Source organism: Gadus chalcogrammus, chromosome 12 (genome assembly GCF_026213295.1).
Source record: "Gadus chalcogrammus isolate NIFS_2021 chromosome 12, NIFS_Gcha_1.0, whole genome shotgun sequence".
NCBI lineage: Eukaryota > Metazoa > Chordata > Actinopteri > Gadiformes > Gadidae > Gadus > Gadus chalcogrammus.
Window position 1 is genome coordinate 7181530 of NC_079423.1, and position 19837 is coordinate 7201366.

The 19837-nt window shown below is 44.3% G+C and overlaps 29 non-coding genes across 29 annotated transcripts; all 29 read left to right on the forward strand.

Annotated features, from left to right (window-relative positions):
• Positions 1-1153: 1153 nt before the first annotated feature.
• LOC130400654 (5S ribosomal RNA) lies at positions 1154-1272 on the forward strand. Its single transcript, XR_008903132.1, has one exon. It is a non-coding gene; the product is annotated as a 5S ribosomal RNA (ribosomal RNA).
• Positions 1273-1801: 529 nt separating this feature from the next.
• LOC130399969 (5S ribosomal RNA) lies at positions 1802-1920 on the forward strand. Its single transcript, XR_008902459.1, has one exon. It is a non-coding gene; the product is annotated as a 5S ribosomal RNA (ribosomal RNA).
• Positions 1921-2449: 529 nt separating this feature from the next.
• LOC130396581 (5S ribosomal RNA) lies at positions 2450-2568 on the forward strand. Its single transcript, XR_008899208.1, has one exon. It is a non-coding gene; the product is annotated as a 5S ribosomal RNA (ribosomal RNA).
• Positions 2569-3096: 528 nt separating this feature from the next.
• LOC130396582 (5S ribosomal RNA) lies at positions 3097-3215 on the forward strand. The gene has a single exon (XR_008899209.1). It is a non-coding gene; the product is annotated as a 5S ribosomal RNA (ribosomal RNA).
• Positions 3216-3744: 529 nt separating this feature from the next.
• On the forward strand, positions 3745-3863 carry LOC130396583 (5S ribosomal RNA). The gene has a single exon (XR_008899210.1). It is a non-coding gene; the product is annotated as a 5S ribosomal RNA (ribosomal RNA).
• Positions 3864-4392: 529 nt separating this feature from the next.
• LOC130396584 (5S ribosomal RNA) lies at positions 4393-4511 on the forward strand. Its single transcript, XR_008899211.1, has one exon. It is a non-coding gene; the product is annotated as a 5S ribosomal RNA (ribosomal RNA).
• Positions 4512-5040: 529 nt separating this feature from the next.
• Positions 5041-5159, forward strand: LOC130396585 (5S ribosomal RNA). Its single transcript, XR_008899212.1, has one exon. It is a non-coding gene; the product is annotated as a 5S ribosomal RNA (ribosomal RNA).
• Positions 5160-5687: 528 nt separating this feature from the next.
• On the forward strand, positions 5688-5806 carry LOC130396586 (5S ribosomal RNA). The gene has a single exon (XR_008899213.1). It is a non-coding gene; the product is annotated as a 5S ribosomal RNA (ribosomal RNA).
• A 527-nt stretch (positions 5807-6333) lies between these two features.
• Positions 6334-6449, forward strand: LOC130395304 (5S ribosomal RNA). Its single transcript, XR_008898376.1, has one exon. It is a non-coding gene; the product is annotated as a 5S ribosomal RNA (ribosomal RNA).
• A 527-nt stretch (positions 6450-6976) lies between these two features.
• On the forward strand, positions 6977-7095 carry LOC130396587 (5S ribosomal RNA). Its single transcript, XR_008899214.1, has one exon. It is a non-coding gene; the product is annotated as a 5S ribosomal RNA (ribosomal RNA).
• Positions 7096-7623: 528 nt separating this feature from the next.
• Positions 7624-7741, forward strand: LOC130394687 (5S ribosomal RNA). The gene has a single exon (XR_008897821.1). It is a non-coding gene; the product is annotated as a 5S ribosomal RNA (ribosomal RNA).
• Positions 7742-8260: 519 nt separating this feature from the next.
• LOC130396588 (5S ribosomal RNA) lies at positions 8261-8379 on the forward strand. Its single transcript, XR_008899215.1, has one exon. It is a non-coding gene; the product is annotated as a 5S ribosomal RNA (ribosomal RNA).
• A 520-nt stretch (positions 8380-8899) lies between these two features.
• On the forward strand, positions 8900-9018 carry LOC130396589 (5S ribosomal RNA). Its single transcript, XR_008899216.1, has one exon. It is a non-coding gene; the product is annotated as a 5S ribosomal RNA (ribosomal RNA).
• Positions 9019-9538: 520 nt separating this feature from the next.
• LOC130395186 (5S ribosomal RNA) lies at positions 9539-9656 on the forward strand. Its single transcript, XR_008898271.1, has one exon. It is a non-coding gene; the product is annotated as a 5S ribosomal RNA (ribosomal RNA).
• A 516-nt stretch (positions 9657-10172) lies between these two features.
• On the forward strand, positions 10173-10291 carry LOC130396591 (5S ribosomal RNA). Its single transcript, XR_008899218.1, has one exon. It is a non-coding gene; the product is annotated as a 5S ribosomal RNA (ribosomal RNA).
• Positions 10292-10811: 520 nt separating this feature from the next.
• Positions 10812-10929, forward strand: LOC130395516 (5S ribosomal RNA). The gene has a single exon (XR_008898565.1). It is a non-coding gene; the product is annotated as a 5S ribosomal RNA (ribosomal RNA).
• A 514-nt stretch (positions 10930-11443) lies between these two features.
• LOC130401200 (5S ribosomal RNA) lies at positions 11444-11562 on the forward strand. Its single transcript, XR_008903666.1, has one exon. It is a non-coding gene; the product is annotated as a 5S ribosomal RNA (ribosomal RNA).
• A 528-nt stretch (positions 11563-12090) lies between these two features.
• LOC130395354 (5S ribosomal RNA) lies at positions 12091-12211 on the forward strand. Its single transcript, XR_008898421.1, has one exon. It is a non-coding gene; the product is annotated as a 5S ribosomal RNA (ribosomal RNA).
• Positions 12212-12730: 519 nt separating this feature from the next.
• LOC130395603 (5S ribosomal RNA) lies at positions 12731-12849 on the forward strand. Its single transcript, XR_008898644.1, has one exon. It is a non-coding gene; the product is annotated as a 5S ribosomal RNA (ribosomal RNA).
• A 527-nt stretch (positions 12850-13376) lies between these two features.
• On the forward strand, positions 13377-13495 carry LOC130396592 (5S ribosomal RNA). The gene has a single exon (XR_008899219.1). It is a non-coding gene; the product is annotated as a 5S ribosomal RNA (ribosomal RNA).
• A 524-nt stretch (positions 13496-14019) lies between these two features.
• On the forward strand, positions 14020-14138 carry LOC130396593 (5S ribosomal RNA). Its single transcript, XR_008899220.1, has one exon. It is a non-coding gene; the product is annotated as a 5S ribosomal RNA (ribosomal RNA).
• A 530-nt stretch (positions 14139-14668) lies between these two features.
• On the forward strand, positions 14669-14787 carry LOC130400783 (5S ribosomal RNA). Its single transcript, XR_008903256.1, has one exon. It is a non-coding gene; the product is annotated as a 5S ribosomal RNA (ribosomal RNA).
• Positions 14788-15312: 525 nt separating this feature from the next.
• On the forward strand, positions 15313-15431 carry LOC130399835 (5S ribosomal RNA). Its single transcript, XR_008902332.1, has one exon. It is a non-coding gene; the product is annotated as a 5S ribosomal RNA (ribosomal RNA).
• Positions 15432-15962: 531 nt separating this feature from the next.
• LOC130395022 (5S ribosomal RNA) lies at positions 15963-16081 on the forward strand. The gene has a single exon (XR_008898125.1). It is a non-coding gene; the product is annotated as a 5S ribosomal RNA (ribosomal RNA).
• A 517-nt stretch (positions 16082-16598) lies between these two features.
• Positions 16599-16717, forward strand: LOC130396594 (5S ribosomal RNA). The gene has a single exon (XR_008899221.1). It is a non-coding gene; the product is annotated as a 5S ribosomal RNA (ribosomal RNA).
• Positions 16718-17243: 526 nt separating this feature from the next.
• On the forward strand, positions 17244-17362 carry LOC130400655 (5S ribosomal RNA). Its single transcript, XR_008903133.1, has one exon. It is a non-coding gene; the product is annotated as a 5S ribosomal RNA (ribosomal RNA).
• Positions 17363-17883: 521 nt separating this feature from the next.
• On the forward strand, positions 17884-18002 carry LOC130396595 (5S ribosomal RNA). Its single transcript, XR_008899222.1, has one exon. It is a non-coding gene; the product is annotated as a 5S ribosomal RNA (ribosomal RNA).
• A 525-nt stretch (positions 18003-18527) lies between these two features.
• LOC130396596 (5S ribosomal RNA) lies at positions 18528-18646 on the forward strand. Its single transcript, XR_008899223.1, has one exon. It is a non-coding gene; the product is annotated as a 5S ribosomal RNA (ribosomal RNA).
• Positions 18647-19174: 528 nt separating this feature from the next.
• LOC130399550 (5S ribosomal RNA) lies at positions 19175-19293 on the forward strand. Its single transcript, XR_008902058.1, has one exon. It is a non-coding gene; the product is annotated as a 5S ribosomal RNA (ribosomal RNA).
• The last annotated feature ends 544 nt before the right edge of the window (positions 19294-19837 follow it).

Here is a 19837-nt window from a genome sequence, read left to right on the forward strand (position 1 = left end):
GTTTTTGTGTTTTCTTGTATTTTAGATTTTTTTTGCCTTCGAAGTAACACATGCAAACCGTGTGCTTGCCACAGCGCATACTATTCCAAATGTTTATTTTTTGACAACTGGGTAGAAAACCTAAAAGTGACAATTCATCAACTTCACAGATCAAGATGGATCAGTGCTTGTAATGAAGCCGCCGGCTACGATCGAACATTCTCCAGTGGATGCAAGTCCGTTAGGACTATTTTATACTTTATGTTGTAAATGCCTCTCGGCATAGTACTAAGACAATATTGCTCTTTGTATGATAGGAGGCCGATACAAATCTTGGATGGGTCATCTGAAACGACTGTGATGTGCTCAGCATCTCCAGCATTATAGCCTAGATAAAACTACCATTTGAAAAAAACGGAGGGCTACGCAAATAGTCTGGAGTGAACTGAGGCCAGGTCCCCGATTGGTAGTGTTGGCTATGTAAGGCTATTTAAATATATTAAAGATTTGCGCGAGAATCTATATCTCTCCACTCCAGCAAAAAGTCATCCAATATGCCAAGATGTCGAGCCGTGGTCTTATCAATCGCTCCCGGTGGATTGCACGTATAATTTGCGCTCTGATATATCAGCAGTTCTCTCATCAAAAGGGCATGCCATTGTGAACACATGAAATCTGCGGTGAACGCCGGTTGAAATACCCAAAACCGGGTTATGTTTCAAACTTAACCTGCGCAAAACCTGGTCCGATCAGGTTTGATTCAGAGCATATGTTGCTATAGCAACTAACATACCGTGATCCTTTTGGAACGGAAAACCTAGGGTTACAGCAAACCCTGTGTTAACTTACCCGGTTATGTGATAAAACCGGCTTTGTGGAACACCCCACAGATCATGGGAGGACGTCAATAAATCACCACCCATTCTCTGACACTTTAACCGTTAACCTTGGTTCAAACATTTAACATCACACGCACACGCAGTGTATTTCAGATAATTAATGAATTCAGATGTCACAATGATCGTTTACATGGATAAGGAGTCCTACTGAATCAATTACTGCCGTTTATATCTAACTAATGATTGTTTTTGTAAAAGTGTAACGTCGAGCCTCAGCAGCTTTCTCACTCCTTATGTGCTACTGTATAAAACCTGGTTTTGCGCCTGCACTAATTGCTTACGGCCATACCACCCTGAACACGCCCGATCTCGTTTGATCTCGGAAGCTAAGCAGGGTCGGGCCTGGTTAGTACTTGGATGGGAGACCGCCTGGGAATACCAGGTGCTATAAGCTTTTTCTTTTTCAACTCGAGCTCATTGCCTCCGTGGCCTACCGTGGCGTACCGTGACCTGATGTTTACTGCCAACCGCTTTGGAGGATTTAAGCAACATACAAAAACTGACAACGTCTCTCAAAACTATTTTTGTGAAACATGAGGACAGTATAGTGATACTGCCAGCAGGGAGCACCAGAGAGCTGAACCGACAGTTGTACATTTCTTAAACTTTCACCAACACAAACACGCACGCTCACTTCAGATCATGGGAGGACGTCAAAAAATCACCACCCATTCTCTGACACTTTAACCGTTAACCTTGGTTCAAACATTTAACATCACACGCACACGCAGTGTATTTCAGATAATTAATGAATTCAGATGTCACAATGATCGTTTACATGGATAAGGAGTCCTACTGAATCAATTACTGCCGTTTATATCTAACTAATGATTGTTTTTGTAAGAGTGTAACGTCGAGCCTCAGCAGCTTTCTCACTCCTTATGTGCTACTGTATAAAACCTGGTTTTGCGCCTGCACTAATTGCTTACGGCCATACCACCCTGAACACGCCTGATCTCGTCTGATCTCGGAAGCTAAGCAGGGTCGGGCCTGGTTAGTACTTGGATGGGAGACCGCCTGGGAATACCAGGTGCTGTAAGCTTTTTCTTTTTCAACTCGAGCTCATTGCCTCCGTGGCCTACCGTGGCGTACCGTGACCTGATGTTTACTGCCAACCGCTTTGGAGGATTTAAGCAACATACAAAAACTGACAACGTCTCTCAAAACTATTTTTGTGAAACATGAGGACAGTATAGTGATACTGCCAGCAGGGAGCACCAGAGAGCTGAACCGACAGTTGTACATTTCTTAAACTTTCACCAACACAAACACGCACGCTCACTTCAGATCATGGGAGGACGTCAAAAAATCACCACCCATTCTCTGACACTTTAACCGTTAACCTTGGTTCAAACATTTAACATCACACGCACACGCAGTGTATTTCAGATAATTAATGAATTCAGATGTCACAATGATCGTTTACATGGATAAGGAGTCCTACTGAATCAATTACTGCCGTTTATATCTAACTAATGATTGTTTTTGTAAAAGTGTAACGTCGAGCCTCAGCAGCTTTCTCACTCCTTATGTGCTACTGTATAAAACCTGGTTTTGCGCCTGCACTAATTGCTTACGGCCATACCACCCTGAACACGCCCGATCTCGTCTGATCTCGGAAGCTAAGCAGGGTCGGGCCTGGTTAGTACTTGGATGGGAGACCGCCTGGGAATACCAGGTGCTGTAAGCTTTTTCTTTTTCAACTCGAGCTCATTGCCTCCGTGGCCTACCGTGGCGTACCGTGACCTGATGTTTACTGCCAACCGCTTTGGAGGATTTAAGCAACATACAAAAACTGACAACGTCTCTCAAAACTATTTTGTGAAACATGAGGACAGTATAGTGATACTGCCAGCAGGGAGCACCAGAGAGCTGAACCGACAGTTGTACATTTCTTAAACTTTCACCAACACAAACACGCACGCTCACTTCAGATCATGGGAGGACGTCAAAAAATCACCACCCATTCTCTGACACTTTAACCGTTAACCTTGGTTCAAACATTTAACATCACACGCACACGCAGTGTATTTCAGATAATTAATGAATTCAGATGTCACAATGATCGTTTACATGGATAAGGAGTCCTACTGAATCAATTACTGCCGTTTATATCTAACTAATGATTGTTTTTGTAAAAGTGTAACGTCGAGCCTCAGCAGCTTTCTCACTCCTTATGTGCTACTGTATAAAACCTGGTTTTGCGCCTGCACTAATTGCTTACGGCCATACCACCCTGAACACGCCCGATCTCGTCTGATCTCGGAAGCTAAGCAGGGTCGGGCCTGGTTAGTACTTGGATGGGAGACCGCCTGGGAATACCAGGTGCTGTAAGCTTTTTCTTTTTCAACTCGAGCTCATTGCCTCCGTGGCCTACCGTGGCGTACCGTGACCTGATGTTTACTGCCAACCGCTTTGGAGGATTTAAGCAACATACAAAAACTGACAACGTCTCTCAAAACTATTTTTGTGAAACATGAGGACAGTATAGTGATACTGCCAGCAGGGAGCACCAGAGAGCTGAACCGACAGTTGTACATTTCTTAAACTTTCACCAACACAAACACGCACGCTCACTTCAGATCATGGGAGGACGTCAAAAAATCACCACCCATTCTCTGACACTTTAACCGTTAACCTTGGTTCAAACATTTAACATCACACGCACACGCAGTGTATTTCAGATAATTAATGAATTCAGATGTCACAATGATCGTTTACATGGATAAGGAGTCCTACTGAATCAATTACTGCCGTTTATATCTAACTAATGATTGTTTTTGTAAAAGTGTAACGTCGAGCCTCAGCAGCTTTCTCACTCCTTATGTGCTACTGTATAAAACCTGGTTTTGCGCCTGCACTAATTGCTTACGGCCATACCACCCTGAACACGCCCGATCTCGTCTGATCTCGGAAGCTAAGCAGGGTCGGGCCTGGTTAGTACTTGGATGGGAGACCGCCTGGGAATACCAGGTGCTGTAAGCTTTTTCTTTTTCAACTCGAGCTCATTGACTCCGTGGCCTACCGTGGCGTACCGTGACCTGATGTTTACTGCCAACCGCTTTGGAGGATTTAAGCAACATACAAAAACTGACAACGTCTCTCAAAACTATTTTTGTGAAACATGAGGACAGTATAGTGATACTGCCAGCAGGGAGCACCAGAGAGCTGAACCGACAGTTGTACATTTCTTAAACTTTCACCAACACAAACACGCACGCTCACTTCAGATCATGGGAGGACGTCAAAAAATCACCACCCATTCTCTGACACTTTAACCGTTAACCTTGGTTCAAACATTTAACATCACACGCACACGCAGTGTATTTCAGATAATTAATGAATTCAGATGTCACAATGATCGTTTACATGGATAAGGAGTCCTACTGAATCAATTACTGCCGTTTATATCTAACTAATGATTGTTTTTGTAAGAGTGTAACGTCGAGCCTCAGCAGCTTTCTCACTCCTTATGTGCTACTGTATAAAACCTGGTTTTGCGCCTGCACTAATTGCTTACGGCCATACCACCCTGAACACGCCCGATCTCGTCTGATCTCGGAAGCTAAGCAGGGTCGGGCCTGGTTAGTACTTGGATGGGAGACCGCCTGGGAATACCAGGTGCTGTAAGCTTATTCTTTTTCAACTCGAGCTCATTGACTCCGTGGCCTACCGTGGCGTACCGTGACCTGATGTTTACTGCCAACCGCTTTGGAGGATTTAAGCAACATACAAAAACTGACAACGTCTCTCAAAACTATTTTTGTGAAACATGAGGACAGTATAGTGATACTGCCAGCAGGGAGCACCAGAGAGCTGAACCGACAGTTGTACATTTCTTAAACTTTCACCAACACAAACACGCACGCTCACTTCAGATCATGGGAGGACGTCAAAAAATCACCACCCATTCTCTGACACTTTAACCGTTAACCTTGGTTCAAACATTTAACATCACACGCACACGCAGTGTATTTCAGATAATTAATGAATTCAGATGTCACAATGATCGTTTACATGGATAAGGAGTCCTACTGAATCAATTACTGCCGTTTATATCTAACTAATGATTGTTTTTGTAAAAGTGTAACGTCGAGCCTCAGCAGCTTTCTCACTCCTTATGTGCTACTGTAAAAAACCTGGTTTTGCGCCTGCACTAATTGCTTACGGCCATACCACCCTGAACACGCCCGATCTCGTCTGATCTCGGAAGCTAAGCAGGGTCGGGCCTGGTTAGTACTTGGATGGGAGACCGCCTGGGAATACCAGGTGCTGTAAGCTTTTTCTTTTTCAACTCGAGCTCATTGCCTCCGTGGCCTACCGTGGCGTACCGTGACCTGATGTTTACTGCCAACCGCTTTGGAGGATTTAAGCAACATACAAAAACTGACAACGTCTCTCAAAACTATTTTTGTGAAACATGAGGACAGTATAGTGATACTGCCAGCAGGGAGCACCAGAGAGCTGAACCGACAGTTGTACATTTCTTAAACTTTCACCAACACAAACACGCACGCTCACTTCAGATCATGGGAGGACGTCAAAAATCACCACCCATTCTCTGACACTTTAACCGTTAACCTTGGTTCAAACATTTAACATCACACGCACACGCAGTGTATTTCAGATAATTAATGAATTCAGATGTCACAATGATCGTTTACATGGATAAGGAGTCCTACTGAATCAATTACTGCCGTTTATATCTAACTAATGATTGTTTTTGTAAGAGTGTAACGTCGAGCCTCAGCAGCTTTCTCACTCCTTATGTGCTACTGTATAAAACCTGGTTTTGCGCCTGCACTAATTGCTTACGGCCATACCACCCTGAACACGCCCGATCTCGTCTGATCTCGGAAGCTAAGCAGGGTCGGGCCTGGTTAGTACTTGGATGGGAGACCGCCTGGGAATACCAGGTGCTGTAAGCTTTTCTTTTTCAACTCGAGCTCATTGACTCCGTGGCCTACCGTGCGTACCGTGACCTGATGTTTACTGCCAACCGCTTTGGAGGATTTAAGCAACATACAAAAACTGACAACGTCTCTCAAAACTATTTTTGTGAAACATGAGGACAGTATAGTGATACTGCCAGCAGGGAGCACCAGAGAGCTGAACCGACAGTTGTACATTTCTTAAACTTTCACCAACACAAACACGCACGCTCACTTCAGATCATGGGAGGACGTCAAAAAATCACCACCCATTCTCTGACACTTTAACCGTTAACCTTGGTTCAAACATTTAACATCACACGCACACGCAGTGTATTTCAGATAATTAATGAATTCAGATGTCACAATGATCGTTTACATGGATAAGGAGTCCTACTGAATCATTTACTGCCGTTTATATCTAACTAATGATTGTTTTTTGTAAGAGTGTAACGTCGAGCCTCAGCAGCTTTCTCACTCCTTATGTGCTACTGTATAAACCTGGTTTTGCGCCTGCACTAATTGCTTACGGCCATACCACCCTGAACACGCCCGATCTCGTCTGATCTCGGAAGCTAAGCAGGGTCGGGCCTGGTTAGTACTTGGATGGGACGCCTGGGAATACCAGGTGCTGTAAGCTTTTTCTTTTTCAACTCGAGCTCATTGCCTCCGTGGCTACCGTGGCGTACCGTGACCTGATGTTTACTGCCAACCGCTTTGGAGGATTTAAGCAACATACAAAAACTGACAACGTCTCTCAAAACTATTTTTGTGAAACATGAGGACAGTATAGTGATACTGCCAGCAGGGAGCACCAGAGAGCTGAACCGACAGTTGTACATTTCTTAAACTTTCACCAACACAAACACGCACGCTCACTTCAGATCATGGGAGGACGTCAAAAATCACCACCCATTCTCTGACACTTTAACCGTTAACCTTGGTTCAAACATTTAACATCACACGCACACGCAGTGTATTTCAGATAATTAATGAATTCAGATGTCACAATGATCGTTTACATGGATAAGGAGTCCTACTGAATCAATTACTGCCGTTTATATCTAACTAATGATTGTTTTTGTAAAAGTGTAACGTCGAGCCTCAGCAGCTTTCTCACTCCTTATGTGCTACTGTATAAAACCTGGTTTTGCGCCTGCACTAATTGCTTACGGCCATACCACCCTGAACACGCCCGATCTCGTCTGATCTCGGAAGCTAAGCAGGGTCGGGCCTGGTTAGTACTTGGATGGGAGACCGCCTGGGAATACCAGGTGCTGTAAGCTTTTTCTTTTCAACTCGAGCTCATTGACTCCGTGGCCTACCGTGGCGTACCGTGACCTGATGTTTACTGCCAACCGCTTTGGAGGATTTAAGCAACATACAAAAACTGACAACGTCTCTCAAAACTATTTTTGTGAAACATGAGGACAGTATAGTGATACTGCCAGCAGGGAGCACCAGAGAGCTGAACCGACAGTTGTACATTTCTTAAACTTTCACCAACACAAACACGCACGCTCACTTCAGATCATGGGAGGACGTCAAAAAATCACCACCCATTCTCTGACACTTTAACCGTTAACCTTGGTTCAAACATTTAACATCACACGCACACGCAGTGTATTTCAGATAATTAATGAATTCAGATGTCACAATGATCGTTTACATGGATAAGGAGTCCTACTGAATCAATTTACTGCCGTTTATATCTAACTAATGATTGTTTTTGTAAGAGTGTAACGTCGAGCCTCAGCAGCTTTCTCACTCCTTATGTGCTACTGTATAAAACCTGGTTTGCGCCTGCACTAATTGCTTACGGCCATACCACCCTGAACACGCCCGATCTCGTCTGATCTCGGAAGCTAGCAGGGTCGGGCCTGGTTAGTACTTGGATGGGAGACCGCCTGGGAATACCAGGTGCTGTAAGCTTTTTCTTTTTCAACTCGAGCTCATTGACTCCGTGGCGTACCGTGACCTGATGTTTACTGCCAACCGCTTTGGAGGATTTAAGCAACATACAAAAACTGACAACGTCTCTCAAAACTATTTTTGTGAAACATGAGGACAGTATAGTGATACTGCCAGCAGGGAGCACCAGAGAGCTGAACCGACAGTTGTACATTTCTTAAACTTTCACCAACACAAACACGCACGCTCACTTCAGATCATGGGAGGACGTCAAAAAATCACCACCCATTCTCTGACACTTTAACCGTTAACCTTGGTTCAAACATTTAACATCACACGCACACGCAGTGTATTTCAGATAATTAATGAATTCAGATGTCACAATGATCGTTTACATGGATAAGGAGTCCTACTGAATCAATTACTGCCGTTTATATCTAACTAATGATTGTTTTTGTAAGAGTGTAACGTCGAGCCTCAGCAGCTTTCTCACTCCTTATGTGCTACTGTATAAAACCTGGTTTTGCGCCTGCACTAATTGCTTACGGCCATACCACCCTGAACACGCCCGATCTCGTCTGATCTCGGAAGCTAAGCAGGGTCGGGCCTGGTTAGTACTTGGATGGGAGACCGCCTGGGAATACCAGGTGCTGTAAGCTTTTTCTTTTTCAACTCGAGCTCATTGACTCCGTGGCGTACCGTGACCTGATGTTTACTGCCAACCGCTTTGGAGGATTTAAGCAACATACAAAAACTGACAACGTCTCTCAAAACTATTTTTGTGAAACATGAGGACAGTATAGTGATACTGCCAGCAGGGAGCACCAGAGAGCTGAACCGACAGTTGTACATTTCTTAAACTTTCACCAACACAAACACGCACGCTCACTTCAGATCATGGGAGGACGTCAAAAAATCACCACCCATTCTCTGACACTTTAAACCGTTAACCTTGGTTCAAACATTTAACATCACACGCACACGCAGTGTATTTCAGATAATTAATGAATTCAGATGTCACAATGATCGTTTACATGGATAAGGAGTCCTACTGAATCAATTACTGCCGTTTATATCTAACTAATGATTGTTTTTGTAAGAGTGTAACGTCGAGCCTCAGCAGCTTTCTCACTCCTTATGTGCTACTGTATAAAACCTGGTTTTGCGCCTGCACTAATTGCTTACGGCCATACCACCCTGAACACGCCCGATCTCGTCTGATCTCGGAAGCTAAGCAGGGTCGGGCCTGGTTAGTACTTGGATGGGAGACCGCCTGGGAATACCAGGTGCTGTAAGCTTTTTCTTTTTCAACTCGAGCTCATTGACTCCGTGGCGTACCGTGACCTGATGTTTACTGCCAACCGCTTTGGAGGATTTAAGCAACATACAAAAACTGACAACGTCTCTCAAAACTATTTTTGTGAAACATGAGGACAGTATAGTGATACTGCCAGCAGGGAGCACCAGAGAGCTGAACCGACAGTTGTACATTTCTTAAACTTTCACCAACACAAACACGCACGCTCACTTCAGATCATGGGAGGACGTCAAAAAATCACCACCCATTCTCTGACACTTTAACCGTTAACCTTGGTTCAAACATTTAACATCACACGCACACGCAGTGTATTTTCAGATAATTAATGAATTCAGATGTCACAATGATCGTTTACATGGATAAGGAGTCCTACTGAATCAATTACTGCCGTTTATATCTAACTAATGATTGTTTTTGTAAGAGTGTAACGTCGAGCCTCAGCAGCTTTCTCACTCCTTATGTGCTACTGTATAAAACCTGGTTTTGCGCCTGCACTAATTGCTTACGGCCATACCACCCTGAACAAGCCCGATCTCGTCTGATCTCGGAAGCTAAGCAGGGTCGGGCCTGGTTAGTACTTGGATGGGAGACCGCCTGGAATACCAGGTGCTGTAAGCTTTTTCTTTTTCAACTCGAGCTCATTGACTCCGTGGCGTACCGTGACCTGATGTTTACTGCCAACCGCTTTGGAGGATTTAAGCAACATACAAAAACTGACAACGTCTCTCAAAACTATTTTTGTGAAACATGAGGACAGTATAGTGATACTGCCAGCAGGGAGCACCAGAGAGCTGAACCGACAGTTGTACATTTCTTAACTTTCACCAACACAAACACGCACGCTCACTTCAGATCATGGGAGGACGTCAAAATCACCACCCATTCTCTGACACTTTACCGTTAACCTTGGTTCAAACATTTAACATCACCACGCACACGCAGTGTATTTCAGATAATTAATGAATTCAGATGTCACAATGATCGTTTACATGGATAAGGAGTCCTACTGAATCAATTACTGCCGTTTATATCTAACTAATGATTGTTTTTTGTAAGAGTGTAACGTCGAGCCTCAGCAGCTTTCTCACTCCTTATGTGCTACTGTATAAACCTGGTTTTGCGCCTGCACTAATTGCTTACGGCCATACCACCCTGAACACGCCCGATCTCGTCTGATCTCGGAAGCTAAGCAGGGTCGGGCCTGGTTAGTACTTGGATGGGAGACCGCCTGGGAATACCAGGTGCTGTAAGCTTTTTCTTTTTCAACTCGAGTCTCGATTGACTCCGTGGCGTACCGTGACCTGATGTTTACTGCCAACCGCTTTGGAGGATTTAAGCAACATACAAAAACTGACAACGTCTCTCAAAACTATTTTTGTGAAACATGAGGACAGTATAGTGATACTGCCAGCAGGGAGCACCAGAGAGCTGAACCGACAGTTGTACATTTCTTAAACTTTCACCAACACAAACACGCACGCTCACTTCAGATCATGGGAGGACGTCAAAAAATCACCACCCATTCTCTGACACTTTAACCGTTAACCTTGGTTCAAACATTTAACATCACACGCACACGCAGTGTATTTCAGATAATTAATGAATTCAGATGTCACAATGATCGTTTACATGGATAAGGGTCCTACTGAATCAATTACTGCCGTTTATATCTAACTAATGATTGTTTTTGTAAGAGTGTAACGTCGAGCCTCAGCAGCTTTCTCACTCCTTATGTGCTACTGTATAAAACCTGGTTTTGCGCCTGCACTAATTGCTTACGGCCATACCACCCTGAACACGCCCGATCTCGTTGATCTCGGAAGCTAAGCAGGGTCGGGCCTGGTTAGTACTTGGATGGGAGACCGCCTGGGAATACCAGGTGCTGTAGCTTTTTCTTTTTCAACTCGAGCTCATTGACTCCGTGCGTACCGTGACCTGATGTTTACTGCCAACCGCTTTGGAGGATTTAAGCAACATACAAAAACTGACAACGTCTCTCAAACTATTTTGTGAAACATGAGGACAGTATAGTGATACTGCCAGCAGGGAGCACCAGAGAGCTGAACCGACAGTTGTACATTTCTTAAACTTTCACCAACACAAACACGCACGCTCACTTCAGATCATGGGAGGACGTCAAAAAATCACCACCCATTCTCTGACACTTTAACCGTTTACCTTGGTTCAAACATTTAACATCACACGCACACGCAGTGTATTTCAGATAATTAATGAATTCAGATGTCACAATGATCGTTTACATGGATAAGAGTCCTACTGAATCAATTACTGCCGTTTATATCTAACTAATGATTGTTTTTGTAAGAGTGTAACGTCGAGCCTCAGCAGCTTTCTCACTCCTTATGTGCTACTGTATAAAACCTGGTTTTGCGCCTGCACTAATTGCTTACGGCCATACCACCCTGAAAACGCCCGATCTCGTCTGATCTCGGAAGCTAAGCAGGGTCGGGCCTGGTTAGTACTTGGATGGGAGACCGCCTGGGAATACCAGGTGCTGTAAGCTTTTTCTTTTTCAACTCGAGCTCATTGACTCCGTGGCCTACCGTGGCGTACCGTGACCTGATGTTTACTGCCAACCGCTTGGGAGGATTTAAGCAACATACAAAAAACTGACAACGTCTCTCAAAACTATTTTTGTGAAACATGAGGACAGTATAGTGATACTGCCAGCAGGGAGCACCAGAGAGCTGAACCGACAGTTGTACATTTCTTAACTTTCACCAACACAAACACGCACGCTCACTTCAGATCATGGGAGGACGTCAAAAAATCACCACCCATTCTCTGACACTTTAACCGTTAACCTTGGTTCAAACATTTAACATCACACGCACACGCAGTGTATTTCAGATATTAATGAATTCAGATGTCACAATGATCGTTTACATGGATAAGGAGTCCTACTGAATCAATTACTGCCGTTTATATCTAACTAATGATTGTTTTTGTAAAAGTGTAACGTCAGAGCCTCAGCAGCTTTCTCACTCCTTATGTGCTACTGTATAAACCTGGTTTTGCGCCTGCACTAATTGCTTACGGCCATACCCACCCTGAACACGCCCGATCTCGTCTGATCTCGGAAGCTAAGCAGGGTCGGGCCTGGTTAGTACTTGGATGGGAAGACCGCCTGGGAATACCAGGTGCTGTAAGCTTTTTCCTTTTTCAACTCGAGCTCATTGACTCCGTGGCGTACCGTGACCTGATGTTTACTGCCAACCGCTTTGGAGGATTTAAGCAACATACAAAAACTGACAACGTCTCTCAAACTATTTTTGTGAAACATGAGGACAGTATAGTGATACTGCCAGCAAGGAGCACCAGAGAGCTGAACCGACAGTTGTACATTTCTTAAACTTTCACCAACACAAACACGCACGCTCACTTCAGATCATGGGAGGGCGTCAAAAAATCACCACCCATTCTCTGACACTTTAACCGTTAACCTGGGTTCAAACATTTAACATCACACGCACACGCAGTGTATTTCAGATAATTAATGAATTCAGATGTCACAATGATCGTTTACATGGATAAGGAGTCCTACTGAATCAATTACTGCCGTTTATATCTAACTAATGATTGTTTTTGTAAGAGTGTAACGTCGAGCCTCAGCAGCTTTCTCACTCCTTATGTGCTACTGTATAAAACCTGGTTTTGCGCCTGCACTAATTGCTTACGGCCATACCACCCTGAACACGCCCCATCTCGTCTGATCTCGGAAGCTAAGCAGGGTCGGGCCTGGTTAGTACTTGGATGGGAGACCGCCTGGGAATACCAGGTGCTGTAGCTTTTCTTTTCAACTCGAGCTCATTGACTCCGTGGCCTACCGTGGCGTACCGTGACCTGATGTTTACTGCCAACCGCTTTGGAGGATTTAAGCAACATACAAAAACTGACAACGTCTCTCAAAACTATTTTTGTGAAACATGAAGGACAGTATAGTGATACTGCCAGCAGGGAGCACCAGAGAGCTGAACCGACAGTTGTACATTTCTTAAACTTTCACCAACACAAACACGCACGCTCACATTCAGATCATGGGAGGACGTCAAAAATCACCACCCATTCTCTGACACTTTAAACCGTTAACCTTGGTTCAAACATTTAACATCACACGCACACGCAGTGTATTTCAGATAATTAATGAATTCAGATGCACAATGATCGTTTACATGGATAAGGAGTCCTACTGAATCAATTACTGCCGTTTATATCTAACTAATGATTGGTTTTTGTAGAGTGTAACGTCGAGCCTCAGCAGCTTTCTCACTCCTTATGTGCTACTGTATAAAACCTGGTTTTGCGCCTGCACTAATTGCTTACGGCCATACCACCCTGAACACGCCCGATCTCGTCTGATCTCGGAAGCTAAGCAGGGTCGGGCCTGGTTAGTACTTGGATGGGAGACCGCCTGGGAATACCAGGTGCTGTAAGCTTTTTCTTTTCAACTCGAGCTCATTGCCTCCGTGGCCTACCGTGGCGTACCGTGACCTGATGTTTACTGCCAACCGCTTTGGAGGATTTAAGCACCATACAAAAACTGACAACGTCTCTCAAAACTATTTTTGTGAAACATGAGGACAGTATAGTGATACTGCCAGCAGGGAGCACCAGAGAGCTGAACCGACAGTTGTACATTTCTTAAACTTTCACCAACACAAACACGCACGCTCACTTCAGATCATGGGAGGACGTCAAAAAATCACCACCCATTCTCTGACACTTAACCGTTAACCTTGTTCAACATTTAACATCACACGCACACGCAGTGTATTTCAGATAATTAATGAATTCAGATGTCACAATGATCGTTTACATGGATAAGGAGTCCTACTGAATCAATTACTGCCGTTTATATCTAACTAATGATTGTTTTTGTAAGAGTGTAACGTCGAGCCTCAGCAGCTTTCTCACTCCTTATGTGCTACTGTATAAACCTGGTTTTGCGCCTGCACTAATTGCTTACGGCCATACCACCCTGAACACGCCCGATCTCGTCTGATCTCGGAAGCTAAGCAGGGTCGGGCCTGGTTAGTACTTGGATGGGAGACCGCCTGGGAATACCAGGTGCTGTAAGCTTTTTCTTTTTCAACTCGAGCTCATTGCCTCCGTGGCCTACCGTGGCGTACCGTGACCTGATGTTTACTGCCAACCGCTTTGGAGGATTTAAGCAACATACAAAAAACTGACAACGTCTCTCAAAACTAATTTTGTGAAACATGAGGACAGTATAGTGATACTGCCAGCAGGGAGCACCAGAGAGCTGAAACGACAGTTGTACATTCTTAAACTTTAACCAACACAAACACGCACGCTCACTTCAGATCATGGGAGGACGTCAAAAAATCACCACCCATTCTCTGACACTTTAACCGTTAACCTTGGTTCAAACATTTAACATCACACGCACACGCAGTGTATTTCAGATAATTAATGAATTCAGATGTCACAATGATCGTTTACATGGATAAGGAGTCCTACTGAATCAATTACTGCCGTTTATATCTAACTAATGATTGTTTTTGTAAAGAGTGTAACGTCGAGCCTCAGCAGCTTTCTCACTCCTTATGTGCTACTGTATAAAACCTGGTTTTGCGCCTGCACTAATTGCTTACGGCCAATCCACCCTGAACACGCCCGATCTCGTCTGATCTCGGAAGCTAAGCAGGGTCGGGCCTGGTTAGTACTTGGATGGGAGACCGCCTGGGAATACCAGGTGCTGTAAGCTTATTTCTTTTTTCAACTCGAGCTCATGCCTCCGTGCCTACCGTGCGTACCGTGACCTGATGTTTACTGCCAACCGCTTTGGAGGATTTAAGCAACATACAAAAACTGACAACGTCTCTCAAACTATTTTTGTGAAACATGAGGACAGTATAGTGATACTGCCAGCAGGGAGCACCAGAGAGCTGAACCGACAGTTGTACATTTCTTAAACTTTCACCAACACAAAAACGCACGCTCACTTCAGATCATGGGAGGACGTCAAAAATCACCACCCATTCTCTGACACTTTAACCGTTAACCTTGGTTCAAACATTTAACATCACACGCACACGCAGTGTATTTCAGATAATTAATGAATTCAGATGTCACAATGATCGTTTACATGGATAGGAGTCCTACTGAATCAATTACTGCCGTTTATATCTAACTAATGATTGTTTTTGTAAAAGTGTAACGTCGAGCCTCAGCAGCTTTCTCACTCCTTATGTGCTACTGTATAAAACCTGGTTTTGCGCCTGCACTAATTGCTTACGGCCATACCACCCTGACCACGCCCGATCTCGTCTGATCTCGGAAGCTAAGCAGGGTCGGGCCTGGTTAGTACTTGGATGGGAGACCGCCTGGGAATACCAGGTGCTGTAAGCTTTTTCCTTTTTCAACTCGAGCTCAGTGCCTCCGTGGCCTACCGTGGCGTACCGTGACCTGATGTTTACTGCCAACCGCTTTGGAGGATTTAAGCAACATACAAAAACTGACAACGTCTCTCAAAACTATTTTGTGAAACATGAGGACAGTATAGTGATACTGCCAGCAGGGAGCACCAGAGAGCTGAACCGACAGTTGTACATTTCTTAAACTTTCACCAACACAAACACGCACGCTCACTTCAGATCATGGGAGGACGTCAAAAAAATCACCACCCATTCTCTGACACTTTAACCGTTAACCTTGGTTCAAACATTAAACATCACACGCACACGCAGTGTATTTCAGATAATTAATGAATTCAGATGTCACAATGATCGTTTACATGGATAAGGAGTCCTACTGAATCAATTACTGCCGTTATATCTAACTAATGATTGTTTTTGTAAGAGTGTAACGTCGAGCCTCAGCAGCTTTCCTCACTCCTTATGTGCTACTGTATAAAACCTGGTTTTGCGCCTGCACTAATTGGCTTACGGCCATACCACCCTGAACACGCCCGATCTCGTCTGATCCCGGAAGCTAAGCAGGGTCGGGCCTGGTTAGTACTTGGATGGGAGCCTGCCTGGGAATACCAGGTGCTGTAAGCTTTTCTTTTTCAACTCGAGCTCATTGACTCCGTGGCGTACCGTGACCTGATGTTACTGCCAACCGCTTTGGAGGATTTAAGCAACATACAAAAACTGACAACGTCTCTCAAACTATTTTGTGAAACATGAGGACAGTATAGTGATACTGCCAGCAGGGAGCACCAGAGAGCTGAACCGACAGTTGTACATTCTTAAACTTTCACCAACACAAACACGCACGCCTCACTTCAGATCATGGGAGGACGTCAAAAAAATCACCACCCATTCTCTGACACTTTAACCGTTAACCTTGGTTCAAACATTTAACATCACAACGCACACGCAGTGTATTTCAGATAATTAATGAATTCAGATGTCACAATGATCGTTTACATGGATAAGGAGTCCTACTGAATCATTTACTGCCGTTTATATCTAACTAATGATTGTTTTGTAAAGAGTGTAACGTCGAGCCTCAGCAGCTTTCTCACTCCTTATGTGCTACTGTATAAAACCTGGTTTTGCGCCTGCACTAATTGCTTACGGCCATACCACCCTGAACACGCCCGATCTCGTCTGATCTCGGAAGCTAAGCAGGGTCGGGCCTGGTTAGTACTTGGATGGGAGACCGCCTGGGAATACCAGGTGCTGTAAGCTTATTCTTTTTCAACTCGAGCTCATTGACTCCGTGGCTACCGTGGTACCGTGAATGATGTTACTGCCAACCAGCTTTGGAGGATTTAAGCAACATACAAAAACTGACAACGTCTCTCAAAACTATTTTTGTGAAACATGAGGACAGTATAGTGATACTGCCAGCAGGGAGCACCAGAGAGCTGAAACCGACAGTTGTACATTTCTTAAACTTTCACCAACACAAACACGCACGCTCACTTCAGATCATGGGAGGACGTCAAAAAATCACCACCCATTCTCTGACACTTTAACCGTTAACCTTGGTTCAAACATTTAACATCACACGCACACGCAGTGTATTTCAGATAATTAATGAATTCAGATGTCACAATGATCGTTTACATGGATAAGGAGTCCTACTGAATCAATTACTGCCGTTTATATCTACCTAATGATTGTTTTTGTAAAAGTGTAACGTCGAGCCTCAGCAGCTTTCTCACTCCTTATGTGCTACTGTATAAAACCTGGTTTTGCGCCTGCACTAATTGCTTACGGCCATACCACCCTGAACACGCCCGATCTCGTTTGATCTCGGAAGCTAAGCAGGGTCGGGCCTGGTTAGTACTTGGATGGGAGACCGCCTGGGAATACCAGGTGCTATAAGCTTTTTCTTTTTCAACTCGAGCTCATTGACTCCGTGCGTACCGTGACCTGATGGTGTTACATGCCAACTCAACTTTGGAGGATTTAAGCAACATAACAAAAACTGACAACGTCTCAAAACTATTTTTGTGAAACTGAGGACAGTATAGTGATACTGCCAGCAGGGAGCACCAGAGAGCTGAACCGACAGTTGAACATTTCTTAAAACTTTCACCAACACAAACAGGCACGCTCACTTCAGATCATGGGAGGACGTCAAAAAATCACCACCCATTCTCTGACACTTTAACCGTTAACCTTGGTTCAAACATTTAACATCACACGCACACGCAGTGTATTTCAGATAATTAATGAATTCAGATGTCACAATGATCGTTTACATGGATAAGGAGTCCTACTGAATCAATTACTGCCGTTTATATCTAACTAATGATTGTTTTTGTAAAAGTGTAACGTCGAGCCTCAGCAGCTTTCTCACTCCTTATGTGCTACTGTATAAAACCTGGTTTTGCGCCTGCACTAATGCTTACGGCCATACCACCCTGAACACGCCCGATCTCGTCTGATCTCGGAAGCTAAGCAGGGTCGGGCCTGGTTAGTACTTGGATGGGAGACCGCCTGGGAATACCAGGTGCTGTAAGCTTTTCTTTTTCAACTCGAGCTCATTGACTCCGTGGCTACCGTGGCGTACCGTGACCTGATGTTTACTGCCAACCGCTTTGGAGGATTTAAGCAACATACAAAAACTGACAACGTCTCTCAAAACTATTTTTGTGAAACATGAGGACAGTATAGTGATACTGCCAGCAGGGAGCACCAGAGAGCTGAACCGACAGTTGTACATTTCTTAAACTTTCACCAACACAAACACACGCTCACTTCAGATCATGGGAGGACGTCAAAAAATCACCACCCATTCTCTGACACTTTAACCGTTAACCTTGGTTCAAACATTTAACATCACACGCACACGCAGTGTATTTCAGATAATTAATGAATTCAGATGTCACAATGATCGTTTACATGGATAAGGAGTCCTACTGAATCAATTACTGCCGTTTATATCTAACTAATGATTGTTTTTGTAAAAGTGTAACGTCGAGCCTCAGCAGCTTTCTCACTCCTTATGTGCTACTGTATAAAACCTGGTTTTGCGCCTGCACTAATTGCTTACGGCCATACCACCCTGAACACGCCCGATCTCGTCTGATCTCGGAAGCTAAGCAGGGTCGGGCCTGGTTAGTACTTGGATGGGAGACCGCCTGGGAATACCAGGTGCTGTAAGCTTTTTCTTTTTCAACTCGAGCTCATTGACTCCGTGGCCTACCGTGGCGTACCGTGACCTGATGTTTACTGCCAACCGCTTTGGAGGATTTAAGCAACATACAAAAACTGACAACGTCTCTCAAAACTATTTTTGTGAAACATGAGGACAGTATAGTGATACTGCCAGCAGGGAGCACCAGAGAGCTGAACCGACAGTTGTACATTTCTTAAACTTTCACCAACACAAACACGCACGCTCACTTCAGATCATGGGAGGACGTCAAAAAATCACCACCCATTCTCTGACACTTTAACCGTTAACCTTGGTTCAAACATTTAACATCACACGCACACGCAGTGTATTTCAGATAATTAATGAATTCAGATGTCACAATGATCGTTTACATGGATAAGGAGTCCTACTGAATCAATTACTGCCGTTTATATCTAACTAATGATTGTTTTTGTAAAGTGTAACGTCGAGCCTCAGCAGCTTTCTCACTCCTTATGTGCTACTGTATAAAACCTGGTTTTGCGCCTGCACTAATTGCTTACGGCCATACCACCCTGAACACGCCCGATCTCGTCTGATCTCGGAAGCTAAGCAGGGTCGGGCCTGGTTAGTACTTGGATGGGAGACCGCCTGGGAATACCAGGTGCTGTAAGCATTTTCTTTTTCAACTCGAGCTCATTGCCTCCGTGGCCTACCGTGGCGTACCGTGACCTGATGTTTACTGCCAACCGCTTTGGAGGATTTAAGCAACATACAAAAACTGACAACGTCTCTCAAAACTATTTTGTGAAACATGAGGACAGTATAGTGATACTGCCAGCAGGGAGCACCAGAGAGCTGAACCGACAGTTGTACATTTCTTAAACTTTCACCAACACAAACACGCACGCTCACTTCAGATCATGGGAGGACGTCAAAAAATCACCACCCATTCTCTGACACTTTAACCGTTAACCTTGGTTCAAACATTTAACATCACACGCACACGCAGTGTATTTCAGATAATTAATGAATTCAGATGTCACAATGATCGTTTACATGGATAAGGAGTCCTACTGAATCAATTACTGCCGTTATATCTAACTAATGATTGTTTTTGTAAAGTGTAACGTCGAGCCTCAGCAGCTTTCTCACTCCTTATGTGCTACTGTATAAAACTGGTTTTGCGCCTGCACTAATTGCTTACGGCCATACCACCC